The sequence below is a fragment of the Vombatus ursinus genome, unplaced genomic scaffold, assembly GCF_900497805.2.
Source record: "Vombatus ursinus unplaced genomic scaffold, bare-nosed wombat genome assembly UNPS02014797.1, whole genome shotgun sequence".
Classification (NCBI taxonomy): Eukaryota; Metazoa; Chordata; class Mammalia; order Diprotodontia; family Vombatidae; genus Vombatus; species Vombatus ursinus.
Genome location: NW_020954575.1, coordinates 5,717,292 through 5,736,293, shown reverse-complemented (window position 1 = coordinate 5,736,293; position 19,002 = coordinate 5,717,292). Strand labels below are relative to the sequence as shown.

Genomic DNA, 19,002 nt, shown 5'->3' with positions numbered 1-19,002 from the left:
AGTGTTACGTGTCTGAGGCCAAATTTGAACTCAGGTCCTCCTGAATCCAGAGCTGGTGCTCTATCCACTGTGCCACCTAGCTGCCCCTTCTATTTGTCCTTTAAGCCTTCTATCTCTGGTTTTTCAAATAAAGCAAACAATGTCCCAACTGTGTTGGAATCTGATTCTCTTTCCACTGGTCTCAGGAAACCCATTAAAACAGTTACCTCTCCTTTAAGTTCTCATCTGACAAATGTTTTTGTGCTCCTTCTTGGCTTCTTTGACATGCTTCACATATCTATGGGGTAGTAACTAAGGCTAATGAACTGACCTGGTTCCAACATACCTGCCTGGAAGGATTCTAGACAATTGCCCATCCAATGGAACTACTGGTATACCCAATGCATGGGTTACTTGTTCCTTAATTAGGTGTCTTTTATCCCTAAGAGATATCTAGAAGGTGCAACGGATAGAGTGCTTTCTGGTTTTGGAATCATGGACCGAAGTTCAAATCTGCCCTCAGATATGTACTGGTTGTGTGACTCTAGGCAAGTCCCTTAACCTGTTTCCTCAATTGTTAAAAAACTGTAAAACAGCACCGATCTCCCAGAGTTGTTATAAGGATCAAATGAAATAATATTTGTGAAGTGCTTAGCACAGTGACTGGCACACAATAGGCACTTAATAAATGATCATTTCCTTCCTTGCTTCCTAAGAGGGACAAGTCATAAAGAAACGCTAAATCCATTTGCCCTGGGCCCTCAGAGTTGTTCCTAGGCTATAGGAAACTAGTTCCAGGAGCTACATCATGAAGTGTGCTAATGGCACTGGGCAGTGACTAAGACAGGGAGTCAGTAGAGAAGATGGTTTTGCTGGTAGAGAAAAAAAGATCCTTAAACATATCCCCCACCCTCATCCCATCACCAAGGCAACCTGAACACATAGTATGACCTAGAAATGTCTTATGTCCTAAATATCCACAATATGGAGTTGCCTCTTAGCAAGAAATGGAGGCATTTTACTAGGTAGACAGCTATCCATACTTTTTCTCCTACTCTCTAGAAATGTCTTCTATAGGAAGCAGAAAGATTCCTAGGCTCTGGATCCCTCTCAGATTTGTGAGGATGATAAAAGCCCAGCATTTGACAATCCTTTTTTAATTTTTTCAAAGAGTTTTCCCATTTCTCTCTCACTGCATTCTCACAGTGTAAAACAGGATAAAGGGGACTTTTATTCTTGCTCTCAGCATCCAGGGGCTACACAAAAGCTAGCATCTTTGCTCCTACTAGAAAACAAGCTGACTCAGGGAGACTGAAGGGAGGTTGATGGTAGTAATGACGTGATACTGTACCAGCAGAGAGATTCCCCAAGGAAAACCAACTCCTCTGGGAGGAACATGACTCAGTGGCAAAATAGATCAGTCAGGGCTCCTCACTCCCTGTGGCCTGGCAGCGTCAGCTGAGTTTGGGGTGTGAAGAGACGCTAAGGCAGAACCCCCCTCAAGATTCTGTTACTGAGTTGATTCCCTGAGGGAAACAAGGAAGATGGTACTAAACTTGGTAAAACACACCTGCCACAGCTTGTTCCAGCAGAAAATGGCCACTGGGCATTTAAGCTTCAGGTTTAGACTACAATGCCTAGGAGTGAGGATGGAATGTGAAGGGCATGTCCCCCAGCAAAAAGCTAGAGAATAAGGAGCAAAAGCAAGACAGAAAAGATCAGAAAGGGGACTGGGACCTTATAATATGATTAGGCTGATTCACTGACTACAGCAGGGGATATGGACATTTTCTAGATGAGTCAGTCCCTAGTTGGAACCTGATATGTTTGGAGAATAAAACAGGGCCTTATTCTCTCTTCTTAGCAGTTGAGGAAACCTATAGCATTAAAGGAAAAGTATATCACAGGGTTTAGCACAAGAAAATATGTGAGGGGTTCCTCTATTAGATCTGCCTATTCTCAAGGCCTGCCAGGAACAAAGAGGAATGAGTCAATGGTTGCTTCATCTACTCACAGGCTGAAGTCAAGGAGAATGCTGGGGTGGGAAAAAGGTTCTTTTGAATATTGGCCTAATGGAAGAAGCTCAGAGCTAGCAGGCAGCAGAGCTGGGCGTGCATCTTAACTCTGTTGGTGACCTACTGAAATATATCTTGAGCTCCAAAAAGGAAGCTGCTGAGGTCCACCACTTCCTGCTTTACCACTTAAACACAGCCAAAGCACCTGAATCTTATTACTTGATCTGTGTCTTTAAAGATTTAAATCTTTAAAGAATCACAACTGTTATTCACTTACTTTCTAAGTACAGTTCTTTAGTCCAACATTCTCAGAATGACACCAAGGAGACATTTTGCCCTTCCCCACAGGACATTTGGAAACTTGGGGGGATAAGTTTTATGAAAAATATTTGCAAATTTATATGTAAACAAAGTACCCACCCTAAAGCTTAGACCTAAGATAGAGGCAGGTAGATTTTGGCTGAACACAAAGAAAAAATGTGTAAAGCTGTTCAGAAGCAAAATGGTGTACCCAGGAGATAGTCTGCCTCTCTTACTGTAAATGTTCAAGTGGAAGCTAGATAACTTCTGTAGAAGGACTTAATGCTTCAGGAAGTATTTGGACAAGATAACTTCTAAGGTTCCTTCCAACTCTGAAATTCTATGATTCTATACTTAAGTACTGTTCTGGAGCCAGGCCTTACCAAGGGAAAATGGGGCTCCATAGCTAACTCTGCCCCTATTGTAAGGTCCTTTAGCAGGGCAAGGAGAGGAAAGAGTAATACAAACCAATGTACAAGGCCTTTGGATCACCATATCTTTGTGATCTTAGACTAACCAATTATCAAAAAGATACCTTCAGAATCCTTGAATTACTAGTGCCCAGCTTTTTCTTTCTATTTCTTCAATCCCAATTCTAATCTAATTCTAAGATATGGGGAACTTTGAAGCAAGGAAAAGGACTCCAATGAAGAAAACAAAACCAAGTGTATTTGTTCCTTGTGCCTCAAAGTCTCCAAATAATGTAGATGCAAAAATTATTCCCATGCTGATGAAGGGAAGCAGTGAAGTGGAATAATACAAAAAAGAATAATCTGAACATCATTTCTATGTAGTTTTAAATGCACATATTTTTCTACCCCAACAAACTGCTTTTCCAATTATGTTTTGTATAGGTAAAAAGAAAATTTTCTAAGGATATTTTCATTATGTAAGGGAGAGGAAGGGAATGGTATGCGTGGTATTATCATTGTCTCTGGTGATAGAGGGAAGTATGTCCCAGATGATTCCCAATCTGGGGGACAATCAACTTCCAATAATCTATATACGTGTTTTGCCAAGAACTTAAAATTTGACACAAATAATTCACAAGAGAAGGAAATCTACCTGCTGATAATTTAGATTTGCCTATTAAAAACTACTCAAACAAGAGTGACAGCATTGGTGGTAGAAGGCCCTTTATGGCAAGAACAAAGCAGTTATCTTGGCCCTTAGCTACAGAGAACATACATAAGGCAATGAGAAGGACTCCCAGGAAGAAAAAACCAAGTGTTTTTGCTTCCTTGTGCCCCAAAGTCTCTAAATAACGAAGATGCAAACATGATTTCCACATTGGGCAATCTGTCCTCCCAATGACACCAGAGCAGAGCCAAGAAAAATGACAGAGGGAAGTGAAGTTAGCAGATTGGGCTCTAATGATTAGGGCAGGATGGGGGCCAAAAATACCTTTCCATCTTCAAAGACTAGAAGGAGTTTTTGGAGCTCTATGGGCTAAAGATTCATCTGATAGGTCATTTTAAAGGCCAGAAAGGCTAGGAAGCCACCAATTTCCAGGGCTTATCAAAACAGGCAAGTTAAGAGGGGCTCAACTAGGTGGCAATGGAATGGACCTGGCTCACATACAGCTCCCACAGCCTGTATAACTACTCAAATACTATCTTTTTCCTTTGTCCTATGCTTTTTCTTTGTTCTGCTCAGTCTCAGGTCTGTTCTATTGATTTGTTTGCTTGCTCCTTTGACTTATTTTCTGTCCTTTTCTCCTCAGTGGCCCATGTACCTGTCTCCATAAGGCCTTTTCTGTTACTTGAACCAACCACTCAGTTTTCTTCCTTCCATATCCAACATTATCAATAATAAGTATACAATATAATCCACAAGGCCCTATCCAGGACATCTCATTAGCTATAGTCACTTCCCAACTGGGCTCACCCTTCTTAAACCCCACTAAACAAGTTCTTCCAGTTAGCCTGCCAATTTCTTCTCATCATGTGATCCTGTTACCTCCTCACAAAGGGTACTCCTGGGCTCAGCTAAGCCCCAACCCTAATGTTAATCTTATTTTGGTCTTACAGTCAGTCCCCTCTCCAGGCATGCTCTTAAAAGGGATATTCCAATGTCATGTCCTTCTCTCCCTCATTCCTTGCAATAATCTCATAGTTCTCTGATTTTGACATATATTCGTGTGGACCTTGGGTAGGTAACTTTACTGCCTACTACAATTATTCTGCTATACTCACAAACATTGGCTTTTCATCAAAGGTACTCTTCAATTTTTTTCTTCTCAGATTTCTGTATTGTCATCACTCTTAACTTTCATTATCTAAACTTAGAGATGCTTACCTTCTATCATCTAGCAAGACACACCAAAATCATAAACTAGAAGTCCTACAGTAAGACAGTTAGGGGAGAAACAAACTTTCCCAACAAAAAACAGCTTTGAGCAACAAATAGAAAAATTGATCAAGGCCCAGTTATATCACTTTGTCTTTTGCTTAAAAGAGGTTGATACTTACTTTCTACCTGGTACACCATCTAGAAGTCATTGAAAAGTCTATATCTCAGTCAGTAAGTTGTTGTATCCTACACCTGTTACATTAAAATTTGCATTAATAAATTCTAGCAGCTAATCCTAGCACTGCATCTGACCCTTGTTATCTTCATTTTTCTTTCTTTCTTTTTTTTTTAAGGCAATTGGGGTTAAGTGACTTGCCCAGGGTCACACAGCTAGTGTCAAGTGTTTGGTCTGAGGCCGAATTTGAACTCAGGTCCTCCTGACTTCAGGGCTGGTGCTCTATCCACTGCTCAACCTAGCTGCCCCAATTTTTCCAATTTATAAAATGTAGAAGAGGGAATATAACCTCCAGCCACCTGGCAGGTAAGACAGAAGAAAATTTGGTTCTATCAGGATTTCTGTATAATTTGGTAAATCCAGATACTTGCTAAGTAGTCAGATGAGATGTAAACAAGATGGATGGTAGTGGCAATAAAATTATATGCCAGAGCCCAATAGGGAGTAGGATGACAAAATAGAAGGTGGGATACAATGGGCATATTTCAAGGCCTTGCATACAGTAGGCACTCAACAAGTATTGTTGAATAAATGACTTAAGCTCACTTACCACATCACCTTTGGGAAGACAATAGGACAGAGCTAACAGAACTGGGCTCAGTAATCCTAAAACCAGTTATTATAGAATCATAAAAATCTACAGAGCTAGGAGGGGCCCTAGAGATCATCTAGGCCAACACCCTATTTTTACAGAGTAGGAAACTGAAGTCCTGAAAGGTGAAAATACCCATAGTCAAACAGCTAGCTAAATGGCACAGTCATACTAGAACTAGGGATTTTAAGAGGGGATCTGTGAACTTTTAAAAAAAAAATGTTGATAACTGTAATTCAATGTACTTGGTTTCTTTTGTAATTCTATATATTTTATCTTATGCATTTTAAAATATTATTCTAAGAAAGGGCCCATAGATTTCACCAGACTGCTGCCAGAGAAGTCCATGACCCAAAAAAGTTAAGAATCTCTGGACTAAAACCATGATTTCTAGATTCCAGATTCATTATTTTTTCCTACTATGTCATTCCAATGCTATATAGATATAGTTGAGGGCAGGGAGTGGAAGAAGGAAGACATGTGCAAGGTATTCATTAATTTGCCCTATTCTGGTTTATACCCAGTATTCCTTATAAGCCTATTTTGGTCCTAAGCAGCCTTGAATTCACCTTCCTCTTGGGCTCACTCATGCCTTATGGCCTTTTCTTTCTATTAGCCTCAGCTACCCACCCCACCCTAAATTTATCTCTCATCTGTTCTCGACACAGCAAAGGCAGCCTGACCCAAAAGCTGTGCTCAGAGATACTTTCCTGGTAAGTAGTCTGGAGTTAGAAAGATCAAGGTATATCCTTGAAATCTGGGATCACAGAAGCTCTGGTCCTGGCAGTGCTAATGGGCTCTAGTCTGTAGTATAGTTAAGACTACAACCTGTACCCCTAGCTCCTACCACCAAGTCTTCTCTTCTCTGAGGCTTTGCTTGTTGTTTAAGTTTTCTCAGTTCATTATCCTTCTTCACAGACAATGTGACCAAGCTTTACCACAAAACTATTCCTCTTCATTTTTTTTTGCTGCCCCATATTTCACCAGGCTCCTTTCTTTGGGTTGTCCAAGGGGATAGTACAGGTTCCAAGAAAAAGCTAAACTCCCTCAAGTAAGGAGGAAGTAAATAGGGAGAGGTAGGAAGAGCTACCAGTCTGAGTTTGTTTTGAAATCAGCTGAGAAACCAGGTAAGATAACTTTGAAAGCACAGAAAGTAAAAAGAATCTAATCTACCTGGGGCAGAATAAGTACCCAAATATGTTCCCAAACAGACATAGGTATTTTCTCAGGTTAGCCAGGACTGTGTCCTATAGGTTAACTGGTACTTGAGAACGTTTCAAGAAAATAATATTCGGAGGAAGTCCATCCAATTCTACCACATTTGTGTTAGGTCTCTTTGGAAGCAGGACTCTGAACTAAGCTGTCAAGTTCTTGGGACCATGAAGATTTGGAAAGAGACCCTAGCAATTTACATAAGAAACCTTCCACCAGCTAAGGTACTATATGGTGATCCAAGTCTTGATGCCTGGCAAGTATGACTGTTCCAGGTAGATGAGCAATGAATCCATTTCTCTCACTGAGCTCCATCTGAAAAGGAAGCTCATCTTGAGGCCCCTCATCTGGTTGGACGTTGTTCCAAAGAGCTAATCTTAAAGGTTGTGACCCTTAAGTCACACCCAGGAACAGACAGGTAGCACAAGCAGCATTAACACAAACTCTATACTTCTTCTCAAAGAAGGTTTTGGGCTGGGTCCTCCTGAGGTACAAAGTCCAACCACTCTCACTATAAGGAGACAGTTAACTGGGCTTCTGCACTTAACTAGTTGTATTGTATTTGCAAATATCCCTGAAACACTTAAGTTTTATGGATTTGTCCTTCTATCATAGTCTCCCATAAAAAGAATGAAGATTTTGAAATTTTTAGAGCTAGGAGTTTCTTATATTATGTCATTGTTCTTTAAAATTAAAATATTAAAACTATTTGGTACTGGTTAAAAAATAGAAAGGTTTCCCAAAGAGACAAAAGAAAAAGAAAAGGACCTATATGTTCAAAAATATTTACGATAGCTCTTTTTGTGGTGGCAAAGAATTGGAAATTGAGGGAATGTTCATCAATTGGGGAATGGCTGAACTAGTTGTGGTATATGATTGTAATGGAATACTATTGAGAATGATGTTATATAATAAATGATAAATAGGATAGTTCAGAAAAATCTGGGAAGATTTATATGAACTGACTCAAAGTATAATTAGCAGAATCTTGAAAACATTTTACATAGTAACAGCAATATTGTAATGATAATTAACTATAAAAGACTTAGCTACTTTAATCAATATAATGATTCAAGACAATTCAAAAGCACTCACAATAAAAAATGCTAACCATGACCAGAGAAAGAACTGATTAACTCTGACTAAAGCATAATTTTTCACTTACTTTATCTTGCTTTTTTTTCAATATGGCTAACATGGAAATATGTTGTGTATGAATTCACATGTATAATTGATATCAAAGTGCTTGCCTTCTTAATGGGTAGTAGAGCGGCTGAAGGGAGGGAGAGAATCAGGAATTCCAAATTTTAAAAAATGAATGTTAAGATAATGTATTAAAAATATTCTACCTCCTCAAAAAAAATAGAAAGATTGATCAATGGAATAGATTAGGTACACAAACATACAGAAGCACAGAAAAACAGTTGCATAGTGTTTGACAAACCCAAAGACACCAATTACTAGGGACCCACTATAGTTGACTAAAATCGCTAGGAAACCTGAAAAGTTGTCTGGCAGAAATTACACATAGACCAAAATCTCACACTCTATAACAAGAGAAGCTCTAAAAGGATATATGAATTAGACAGAAAAGGTGACATCACAAGCAAATTAGAAAAGCTAGGAAAAATTACCTTTCAGATCTATAGCTGTGGGAAGAGTTCATGAACAAACAATGGATAGACAAGATCATAGAAGATAAAATGGGCGATTCAGGTATTACAAAATTATAAAGTTTATGCACAAGCAAAAACAAATGTAGTTAAAATTAGATGGGAAACTTCTAACTGGGGGTGGGGGAAGGGGTGGCTCTATAGCAAGCTTCTCTGTAAAGGTCTAATATCCAAGATGTATAAAGAACTGATTCAAGCGTCTTTCCTCAATATGGTCAAAGGACATGAACAGGCCGTTTTCAAAAAGGAAGAAATCTAAGGTATCAATAGTCATACAAAAATGCTCCAAAGCATTCATACTTAGAGAAATGTAAATTAAAGCAACCTGAGGTTCTATCTCACACCCATTAGATTAGCAAAGATGGCACAAGAGGAAAATGACAAATGTTGGACAAATGTTCAGGAAAATAGGCAAATAGAGTTGTGAATTGGTCTAGTTATTCTGGAGAGCAATTTAGAACTAGCTCCAAAGTTACAAAACTGCGCATACTCTTTGACTAAGTGATATTACCATCAGACCAATATCCCCAAAGAGATCAAAGAAAGAGGAAAAAGACTTATATGCACAAAAATATTAATAGCAGTTCCTTTTGTAGTGGCAAAGAATTGGAAATGGAGAGGATGTCCATCAGTTGAGAACTGGCTGAACAAACTATGGCATATGAATGTAATACAATACTATTTTGCTATAACAAATGATGAAGTGGTAAGTTTCAGAGAAACCTGGGAAAACTGATATGAATTGAAGCAGTATGAAGTGAACAAAACTAAGATATCAACTTATACAATGGCAATAACAACATGAAGAAAAACTCTGAAAGACTTTATAACTCTGACCAATACAATGATAAACCACGATCCCATGATTTCTCTCTCTTACCAGAGAGGTGATGAATTTAAAATACAAAACAGGGCATACATTTTTGGATGTGGCCAGTGAGGGAATTTATTTTGCTAAAAAATACATAATTGTTACGAGGGTTTAAAAATTTTTTGTTGTTCAATTGGTTGCAGGAGGGGGTGAGAGGGAAGGAGAAATGATAAATGCTCATAAAAATACTATTTAAAAATGCATTTAAATATTTGCTTTTTGAAATGCTTTAAAAATAAATGGAAATGGAACTCAAAAATATTTATGACTACCATTCATGGAAAGAACATAAAAATTAAAAGTTAAAACTGAAGGCTGTGAAATCATAAAGACTAAGTTTGGCCCCAAAGAAGAGAAACATAAATGTACCTTCTTGCACCTCAGTTCTTCTTTGCAGAATGTAAAACATTATATATAATATCAGACTTTTTCCATATTTAATTAATTTTACTAATTTGTTTTTCTCTTTTTTATTCTTTGTTAGATGAAATGGTTCTCTTAGAAAGAAATAGCAGAGGAATACATTGGCTAATGTAGTTGATAAGAAAACAAAAGAAAAATGTATTTAAAAATAAATATTTAGGTTAAGGCATTCACATTTTTAAAACTCTAAGAAATAAAATCAATTTGCTCTGTGATTAAGGAACAAAAGAATAAAACCTCAGAAAGCCATATTATTTACCTAATTATATTCCCTGGCCTAATTTATAACCACAACTTTCAGGCATCCCTAATGTATGTATGGTTGTTGTTGGTCCTTCGTTTTTTGAAGAGGACCAATGACATCACCTGTGATGTCTCGACGTGCACGTGAATTGGATTTAAGTGAGGCATAGTTGTGCAAAGTATCAGCCTCACTCTTTCTTCCAGAGACATCAAAGTCCAGTGGCAGGACAAAAGTCAGGACTGACAATGGCTCCAGATGCAGTGGATGACCTTGGTGTCTTTGATGCCTGACCAAACTCTTTAGCTCCACAGTGCCTGCTTCAGCCACCTGGAACAAATTGTTCTCATCTGCCTATTCTGCTGGGAAAAGTCTTCACATGCTTGGGGTAGACATCCCCCTCACTCACCAACAGGTTTTAATTATTCTATTGTCTATATTGTTTCATTCAGTCTCATCTTCTTGCTTAAGTTGTGAAGTATCAGTATTGCCTTAGGAATTCTGGGTTTAGCTTTAGTTCTGTTCCATAATACTGCCTATCCAGGGGCAGCTAGGTGGTGCAGTAGATAGACCACCGGCCCTGAAGTCAGGAGGACCTGAGTTCAAATTTGGCCTCAGACCAAACACTTGACACTTACTAGCTGTGTGACCCTGGGCAAGTCACTTAACCCCAATTGCCTAAAGAAAAAACAAAAAACAAACATAATACTGCCTATCCAAAATTAGCTTCTCTGTGTGTAGCCCTGGCTGCATAGGACTGTAAACACATCTACCTAGACAACTGCTCTTCCTAGTAACCTGATAGTGGTAGGACTGGGAATCAAAGGATAAGAGATTTAGAACTAGAGATTAGAGATTTAGAACTAACAGAGCCAGCAAAGGAGGCAGAGAATCAGAGAGGCAGGGGTAGACACTACTACTTCATAATGAATTCCATGTTAGTCCAAGGGAAAGGCAGCTGAGTTGATTTTAAAGAAAGCTACTCATTGTTTATATAACCTTATCTCCTAAGGACAGGCAGTGGACTTCAAAATGTATGTCTCTCTCCCCTTCTGGCTTCTAATGCCTCCTTTAAATCCAGTTCAAAACTCATCTCCTTCAGGTTAACTTCTCTGAATTTCCTAATTCCCAATCAATTCATTAAGTGTTCATGGAATGTCCATTTATTGAATCCACAATATCTGCAGAACACAATGCTATTTTATAAGATCTCATTTCATCTTCACAATAAATCTGTGAGATAGAATCAATCAACAGGCATTTATTAAATGCCTACTATATACCAGACATTATGTCACAGGCACCGGAGATTCAAACATAAAAATGAAACAATTCTTGATCTCAAGGACCTTACATTCTAATAGGGGAAACATACAAATATAAGCAAATACAAAATACATACACAGTAACTGGAGATAACAATTGGTGGGGAAAGTAAGGAGTGAAGAAAGGCCTCATGTAGGAAGCATAGGAAAAAGAATAATGTGTATGAGAAATAACAGCTAGGTCACTTTAGTTGGAAGTACAATTTATGAGGGAAAGTAATGTGTGATGAGCCTGGAAGGGTAGACTAGAGATAGACTATAAAGGGCTTTAAATGCCAAACATAGGCATTTGTGTTTTAAACCTAGAGGCAACAGAGAACCAACTGGAGATTTCTGAACAATGCAGTGGTATGGAATATCACTTTAGTAGATGTATGGAGGTCGAACAAGGAGTAATGATACACCAATGATGATGAGATCTATCATCTCATCTATGTGCATATTCCATACAGTGGTACAATTTGTAATCCCTCCACAACTTCTCATCTTGTATGACTCTCGTCTTTGTCATTCTCTTAAATCCTCGAAAGGAAGATCCCAAACAATATGTTGGGGACCTTTCTCTAAATCTCTTTGATATGTGAAGACTGGTGGGACATATGCACTGCTCCATTGGTTATCTCTCACTGTCACTGTCTCACTGGTTCACTCCTTTGTCAATCAACTGACATTTTATATCACTTCTCCTGTGCAATTTTTCATAGATAATATATTGCAGTATATTCATGCACACTCTGAATTTCTGCATTGGCCTCTGAGAGACTTGCAACTTTAATGATTTGGAGACTAGTGTTCCATGTTCTGTAGCCCATAATATTACCAGAAAAATACTGGTGCTACAAAGATGGGTCTTTGTATCTAGAAGAAGTTCAAGGGTCATCAAAAGCAATGAAATAGGTGAATGTGCCTTTGACTTGAAGTGACTGGTCACCCTCAAATGCTAGAACTGTTTTTTTGGCTTGCTGATCAAACCTATAATGGGTCAAAACACAGGAAAGATGATTTGACAAATGGCTAATGGTCCCCTATCCATGTTTTAACTTCCTGAGTTTAAATATACAAATATATTTCTAACTTCTCAAGTTTACATATGTGTATATATGTATATATTCATAATCTTAACTTTTCAAGTTCAAACATAAGTGCAACACACACAAATCTGTGAGGTTATTAGTCATTTGTTACAATCATTTTTCCAGTGTTGTGACTCACTAGCAATTTAGTCAGCAAGCCAAAAGGGCACTTTAAGCCAAAGGTATGTTCAACTATTCCAAATATCTCCTTGCCTATTTTTTATGCACTAGAGTTCTTTGTTAGTTTCTAACTGCTCAAATCCCTTCATTTTTCTTGCTAAGCACTGATGATAAGAGATATGAAAAGATAAAGTTCTGATAATGGAGGAAAAATCTTCTTTGTTATCAAGCTGGCTCTGCTGAACAGCAGTTCCTGTTTGTTTTTGTCAGGAGACTGAGTGGGTGAGGGAAGTACTTAGAGAGTTAGGGAGGGGAGCCAAATTCCTGGGTTGAGAAGCCACAGGTCAATGAGATCAATGGCGGTGCTTCTGATTTGCACACTGTATCAAGGTACAAGGCAGCACTGCCCTTTGCCCCCACCCCTTATTTCTGTTCTGTTAATAGACCTATCTTCCTAAACTAAAACTATTATTTAGCATTGACACAGCATTTTATATTAGCAAAGTGCTTTACAATCTATTATTAGCTATTAATTCCCCACTCATCTCCTCCCAACCCCCCACCCCCATATCAAACCCAACCATCTCACAGATTAGGTACCTGGAGTTTAGAGAGACTAAGCAATTGATTACCTAAGTGTTCTGAATTTCAGGTCCAGGATTTATTCTACTAAACTAAACTAACAGAGACTTTCAAGAGCCAAATACGTGATAGGCAAAAAGTGGAGAAAGGACAAAAGCACTACATTACAAATAGCTTCCTTGCTAATTAAATTACACAAATATTTGAGCTAGACTTTATATAAATGTTATTTCTATTTCTGAAAATTTGTTTGAGCTTCTTACAGTTAAAAAACCCTTAAATCCAAACACATTTTTTTTTAACAAATAATTCCTTCAGTGAGTGTAATGGACCAATCTACAGCAGACCAGCTAAAGCAAAAATAACAAAAAAAAGGTATAGGTCCTACATTAAGTCATCTGGTCATATGGTTAAGAGAAGAAAAGCAAACGAGAACCATCACTTCAAATACATCCCATTTTCTCCTTTAAATTATCTCCTTCCTTTGATCCTATGAAACTGCATTATTCTCGTTCTCCGTCCACCTCTGATAGAATGTTTCCTTGTATCCTTTGCTCTTCCTTCTTTTTTCTTCTAAATGCAGTCAATTACCAAAAGATCTATCCTTCACCTTCTGGGTCTGTCACTTGGCCATCAACTACCATTCCATATGCATCAGCTGCCACCATTCTTTTAAACTCTGGTCCTGCATTTTCAACCACTTACTGGGCATTTCCAAGTAGATAGTATCTCAGATTCAGTAGGTCCAAAACTGAATTAATCTTGCTATTCAAATCAGCTCCTCTCTGATTTCTCCATTTCTGTTCATGGTACCACTATCTATTCTCTCAGGCACAAGACTTCAGTTATTCTCTCTCCTTTCACATCCAAATCACTTGCCAATTCCTGTCATTTCTACCTCTACAATTTTAAAAACAATTTAAAATTCTCTACAATGTCTTATCCATCTGTGCTCTTTTTTCCTATCTCAATTCCACCATCCTAATTCAGGACTACATTATTTCATTTTATAACAGTTTTCTAAACATTCTCTCTGCCTTGAGTCTTTCTTTCCTCCAATCCTTCCTGAACACATACCAAATATCTTGCTGATCATGTCAGAATTGCTCAAAAACTGTAGAATATTTATTATTCTTAATGAATTAAACCCAATCTCCTTAGCTTGGCATCCAAAGACCTTTATGATTATAGTTTTATCGTATGTTCCTCTTCTATGCTCCAGTCAAACAGGACAACTGACTGTTCTCTAAACATAATCTAGGCTTTCCAGGCTCTATGCTATTCTTTCCACCTAGAGGACTTTCTCCTCTTATCTATCTCTGCCTATTACAGTCTTGTTCATCCTTTTTTCTCCTAAATTTTTTTATATTAATTTCTTTTTAGTTTTTAACATTCACTTCCATAAGCTTTTGAGTTTTCAATTTTCTCTCTCCCCCTCCCCACCTCCCTCCCCAAGATGGCATGCAATCTGATATAGGCTCTACATATATATTCTTATTAAACATATTTTCACATTAATCATGTTGTAAAGAAGAATTAGAACCAATAAGAGGAACCACAAGAAAGAAGAAACAAAACAAAACAGAAGAAAAAAAAAGAGCAAATAGTATGCTTCAGTCTGCATTCAAACTCCATAGTTCTTTCTCTGGATGTGGATAGCATAAAATTTATTTTCATAAGCATTTATTCTCTCCCTCCCAGAGTTTCAGCTCACCCCTCCCAATTGAACATTTAAAAAAATGAAAACTAGAATACTCATAACAAATATGGTCTAGCAAAATAAAGTCCCATATTGGCCATGTCCATAAATATATCTCTTAAGTTTATTTTAAGTCCATCACCTCTCTGGAATCTTCTATTTATCCTTCAAGGATCAGCTCAAATGACATAACCTCCATGAAATGTTCCCCAATTCCTTTGAACAGACACTTCACATGTTCTATCTTGTACTGCAGTTCTTTGAGGGGGAAAAATTCCTCCATTAGACTGTTAAGTTTCTAATGGGCAGAGACTCTGTCATTCATTTTTGTATCTCATACAGCACTTACTCACTTTTTTCTTATTCTGAAGCCAATTCTCTATCCACTATTCTAGAAAACCACCTACCTACCTGTGACAGAAAGTTGTGTGAATTTGTGCAAGTCACTTAAACTTTCAGTGTCTCAGGCAATCTTTCTAAAACTATAAACAACAAGCCCAGGGTTATGACATATGACTGTTATCTCAGGTATCAGAGAAGCTAATGCTGGCAGATCCCTTGAGCTCAGAAGTTCTGAAATGCAGTGGGCCAAGCTGGTTGGGTCCTAAATAGAAGTGACTCTGTCCAGGTCAGAAATGGAGGAGGTCAAAATTGTCATGCAGTAGTGGGAATGGGCCCTGGAGTACATGCCTGCTGTATTTCCAGCTTGAGTAAAATAGAGGCCCAGTGTTTTAAAAAAAATAACCAAACAAAACCCCCCCTATAATATAATAAAGAAAATGCTTATCTACACTAGTATAGGAAGTCTTCAAGAAGAGCTCCCTATGATGATGAAAGGTCTGGTTCATTACCACCCCAAAGGACACAACACAGTGAACAACGAGTAGTAAATACATAGGGAATAGTCAGTTCATTGTTGTTGAACAAATGAATGAAAATACCTTGAGCTCATGGTTTTCCAGAAATCTATCTGATGGGATCCTTAGCCCCCAAAGAGCTCATTTCAGTCCTTGCATGGGACATCATAGTTTAGTAACTTGTTTAATTCATATGATATGAATAAATATGTGCTAATGTATTTGATTAGGGGAAAGGAAGAAATGTCTTGCTACTAGGATTATTGATGAGTTGGCCTCACAGAAGTAGGAAAGAAAATTCAAAGTTGAATCATGCTTCCAGAATATCTAGTCCAACCCCTTCATTTTATGATGATGAAACTGAGGCCAAGAGAGGTTTAGTGACATGTCCAGGGTCACACAAGTATTGTCAGAACCAAGGTTTAAACCTAGGTCTTCTGACTCATCACTACTCTTTCTACTGTACCACACTGCTTCCACACCATTTGGAGTTCACAAGTTCTGAGCCAGGCTAAGCTAAGAGGCCATACTTTGGCCAACTTTCATCTAATAATGCATTTCCTTTTGGCCCAGTTGGCAAAAGGGTAATAATAAGCACATGACATCATCTACCATAGAGTGGCTTGGACCCAAGGTAGTCTCATGGTGCCATATAATGTGGAACCAAGTTTCTGAATCACTTGCCACAGGTAGAAACACTCCCCCAACTCCAATAAAAATCACCCTATCTGCCACTGCTGTTGACACAGTAAGTATATTTAGGCCTTGTCTACTTCCTTTCGCTCTTTTTTGATGCTTATTACTGTGGAGGGGTGGGCGGGGGAGTGGGGGGGTGGAGTGTTTGTACAGATGCCTGTAATAGAGCACTTAAGTTACAAGAGTACCAAGTCATCGGGACACTGCGTCTATCTATAGAAGTTTTACCTCAGAAAGTCATATAGAATCACAGATCTAGAGCTGGAAGGTACCTACGAGGTCATACAATACAGTTGTTAAGGTTGCTTCCTATCATGCATTCTATCCCACCTACTCCAGCAGATTGTTCCTTCTGTCAACCCCACTCTTTGACTTATTTTCAACCTCTCTCTCTCTACTGGCTCCCATCTATTTGATCCCTCCATCTTCTCTGCTGGATCATTCTCCAGATCATTCTCTCTAATCCTAGGTGTCCCTCAGGTTTCTTCTGTTCTGGGCCCTCCTCTCTGCTCCCTCTACACTACTTCACTTAGTGATCTCATCAGTTCCCATGGATATAATTATCATCTCTCCGCTGACGATTCTCAAATCTTCTTATCCTGCCCCAATCTCTCATCTCCAACTGCTATTCAAATATCTTGAACTGGATGTCCAGTAGACATCTTAAACTCAATGTCCAATAACAGTATGTCCAAAGCAGAACTCATTTATCTTTTCCCTTAAACCCTCCCCTCCCCCTCCTACTATCCCTATTGCTATGGAAAACAATACTATCCTCCTAGTCCCTCAGGCTCACAACTTAGGTGGCATCCTGGACTCCTCACTCTCTCTAACCCCCCATATCTAATCTGTTCCCAAGGCATGTCGATTTTACATTTGTAACAATCTTTCAAAAACTCCCTTTCTCTGCCACCACTCTTGTGGCAATCTTCATCACATGACATCTTGATTACTGCAATAGCCTGCTGGTGGGTCAGCCTGCCTCAAGTCTTTCCCCACTCCAATCCATCTTCTATTCAGCTACTAAAATACTTTTTCTAAAGCATAGATCATTTCTCCTGTTCAACAAATTCCAATGGTTTCCTATTGCCTCCAGGAGCAAATACAAAATGTTCTCTTTGGTATTCAAAGCCCCTCCTAACCTAGCCCACTCCTACCTTTGCAGTCTTCTTATACTTTACTGCCCAACATGTACTTTGATCCAGTGACAATGACCTAACTGTTCAATGAACAACACACTCTATTTCTTGGTCTTGGACACGCACTCTTTCTGGCAGTGTCCTATGCCTGGAATGCTCTCCTTCCTCCTCTCCAACTACTGACCTCCTTGGCTTCCTTTAAGTCTCAACTAAAGTCTTCTACAGAAATCCTACCTTTTACAGAAGTCTTACCCAACCCTCTTAATTCCAGTGCTTTCTCTCTTTTAATTATTTCCTATTTATCCTGTATAGAGCTTGTTTTGTTTATCTGTTTGCACACTGTTTCCCTCATTAGATTGTAAGCTCCTTAAGGGGACTGTCTTTTGCTTCTTTTCATATCCCTAGTGCTTACAACTGTATCTCGCACATAGTAGGTGCTTAATAAATGTTTACTGAATTGAATTGGTATGTCACAAATATCACTCATCCCTTAGTGTCTGGTGGCAAGATATACAGAATCACAGACATTTAAGATTATTCCCAGGGGCTGATCAGTGTGGGCCCCAAACAAGGTCAGTTAGTCATCATCATCATGAAAGAAATAATTAGCATTTCTACAGCACCTATACAATGTGCTAAGTGCATTATAAATATTATCTCATTTGATCCTCACAACCTTTCAAGCTAGGTGCTCTTACTGTTGTCCTCATTTTATAGTTGAGGAAACCGTAAAGTGACTTGTCCAAGGTCTCACAGCTAATAGCTGTCTGAGGTTGTATTTGAACTCAGGTTTTCCTGACTCCAGGCTCAGCACTCTATCCAGTGAGCCACCTAGCTGCCTACCTTTAGGCCTTGTCCACCAAATTTTATGTTCCAGATTGTGTTGTGGGAAATGTCAAACTGTTCTGAGGGAAATTACAGGTTTGTTGAAATGACAATAGAAAGAAGAGATGCAAAATGACACAAAAAAGTATATAATCAAATGCTAACTCATGTGATAAAGGTATATTTATTATAGAAGTCCAAAGAAAGCAGAGGGAGATCAATTGGTCTTGAGTAGTTGACTAAGGTTTTGGAGAGGAGGAACAACACTTGAGCTGGCCTTGAATTCAATTCACACAAACATTTATTAGATGGTATGTGCATGGCACTAGGCAAAGCTCTGAGAATATGAAGAAAAAATTTAAAAGTCCCAGTTCTTAGGGGGTTTATAGTCTACTGGGGTTTGACTAGATAAGGAAGAGATAAAAGAGAAGGAGAACATCACAGGAAAAGGCACAGTGACAGGAATGATCATGACATACACAGACAGTGAAGAGACAGGCCTATTTTATTTTATTTTATTGTTACAATATTTTTATTTATTTTTTAATTAATTTATTTTTAGTTTTCAACATTCACTTCCACAAGATTCTGAGTTCCAAATTTTCTCCCCATCTCATCCCTCCCCCCACCCCAAGATGGCATGCATTCTGTATACCCCTTCTCCTAATCTGCCCTCCCTTCTATCTCTCCCCCCCTTCTCTTATCCCCTTCCCCTTCAATTTTCCTGTAGGGTAGGATAGATTTCTATCCCCTATTTCCTTATATCTCATTTCCCATTGCATGTGAAAACACTTTTCTTTAACTTTTGTTTTTAAAACTTTGGGTTCCAAATTTTCTCCCTTCCTCCCTCCCC

At 38.5% G+C, this 19,002-nt stretch overlaps 1 protein-coding gene across 4 annotated transcripts in view; it reads right to left on the bottom strand.

Annotated features, from left to right (window-relative positions):
* Positions 1–19,002, bottom strand: part of RNF43 (ring finger protein 43) — a 101,218-nt gene that overhangs the window by 12,109 nt on the left and 70,107 nt on the right. Inside the window, exon 1 of one of the 4 annotated variants that reach the window (XM_027870605.1) lies at positions 1,994–2,055. The exons of the other annotated variants lie outside the window; for them this stretch is intronic. The gene's annotated coding sequence lies outside the window, so the exon portion shown is untranslated. Of the gene's footprint in view, positions 1–1,993; positions 2,056–19,002 lie in introns of those variants that run through there. 4 annotated transcript variants of the gene reach the window in all.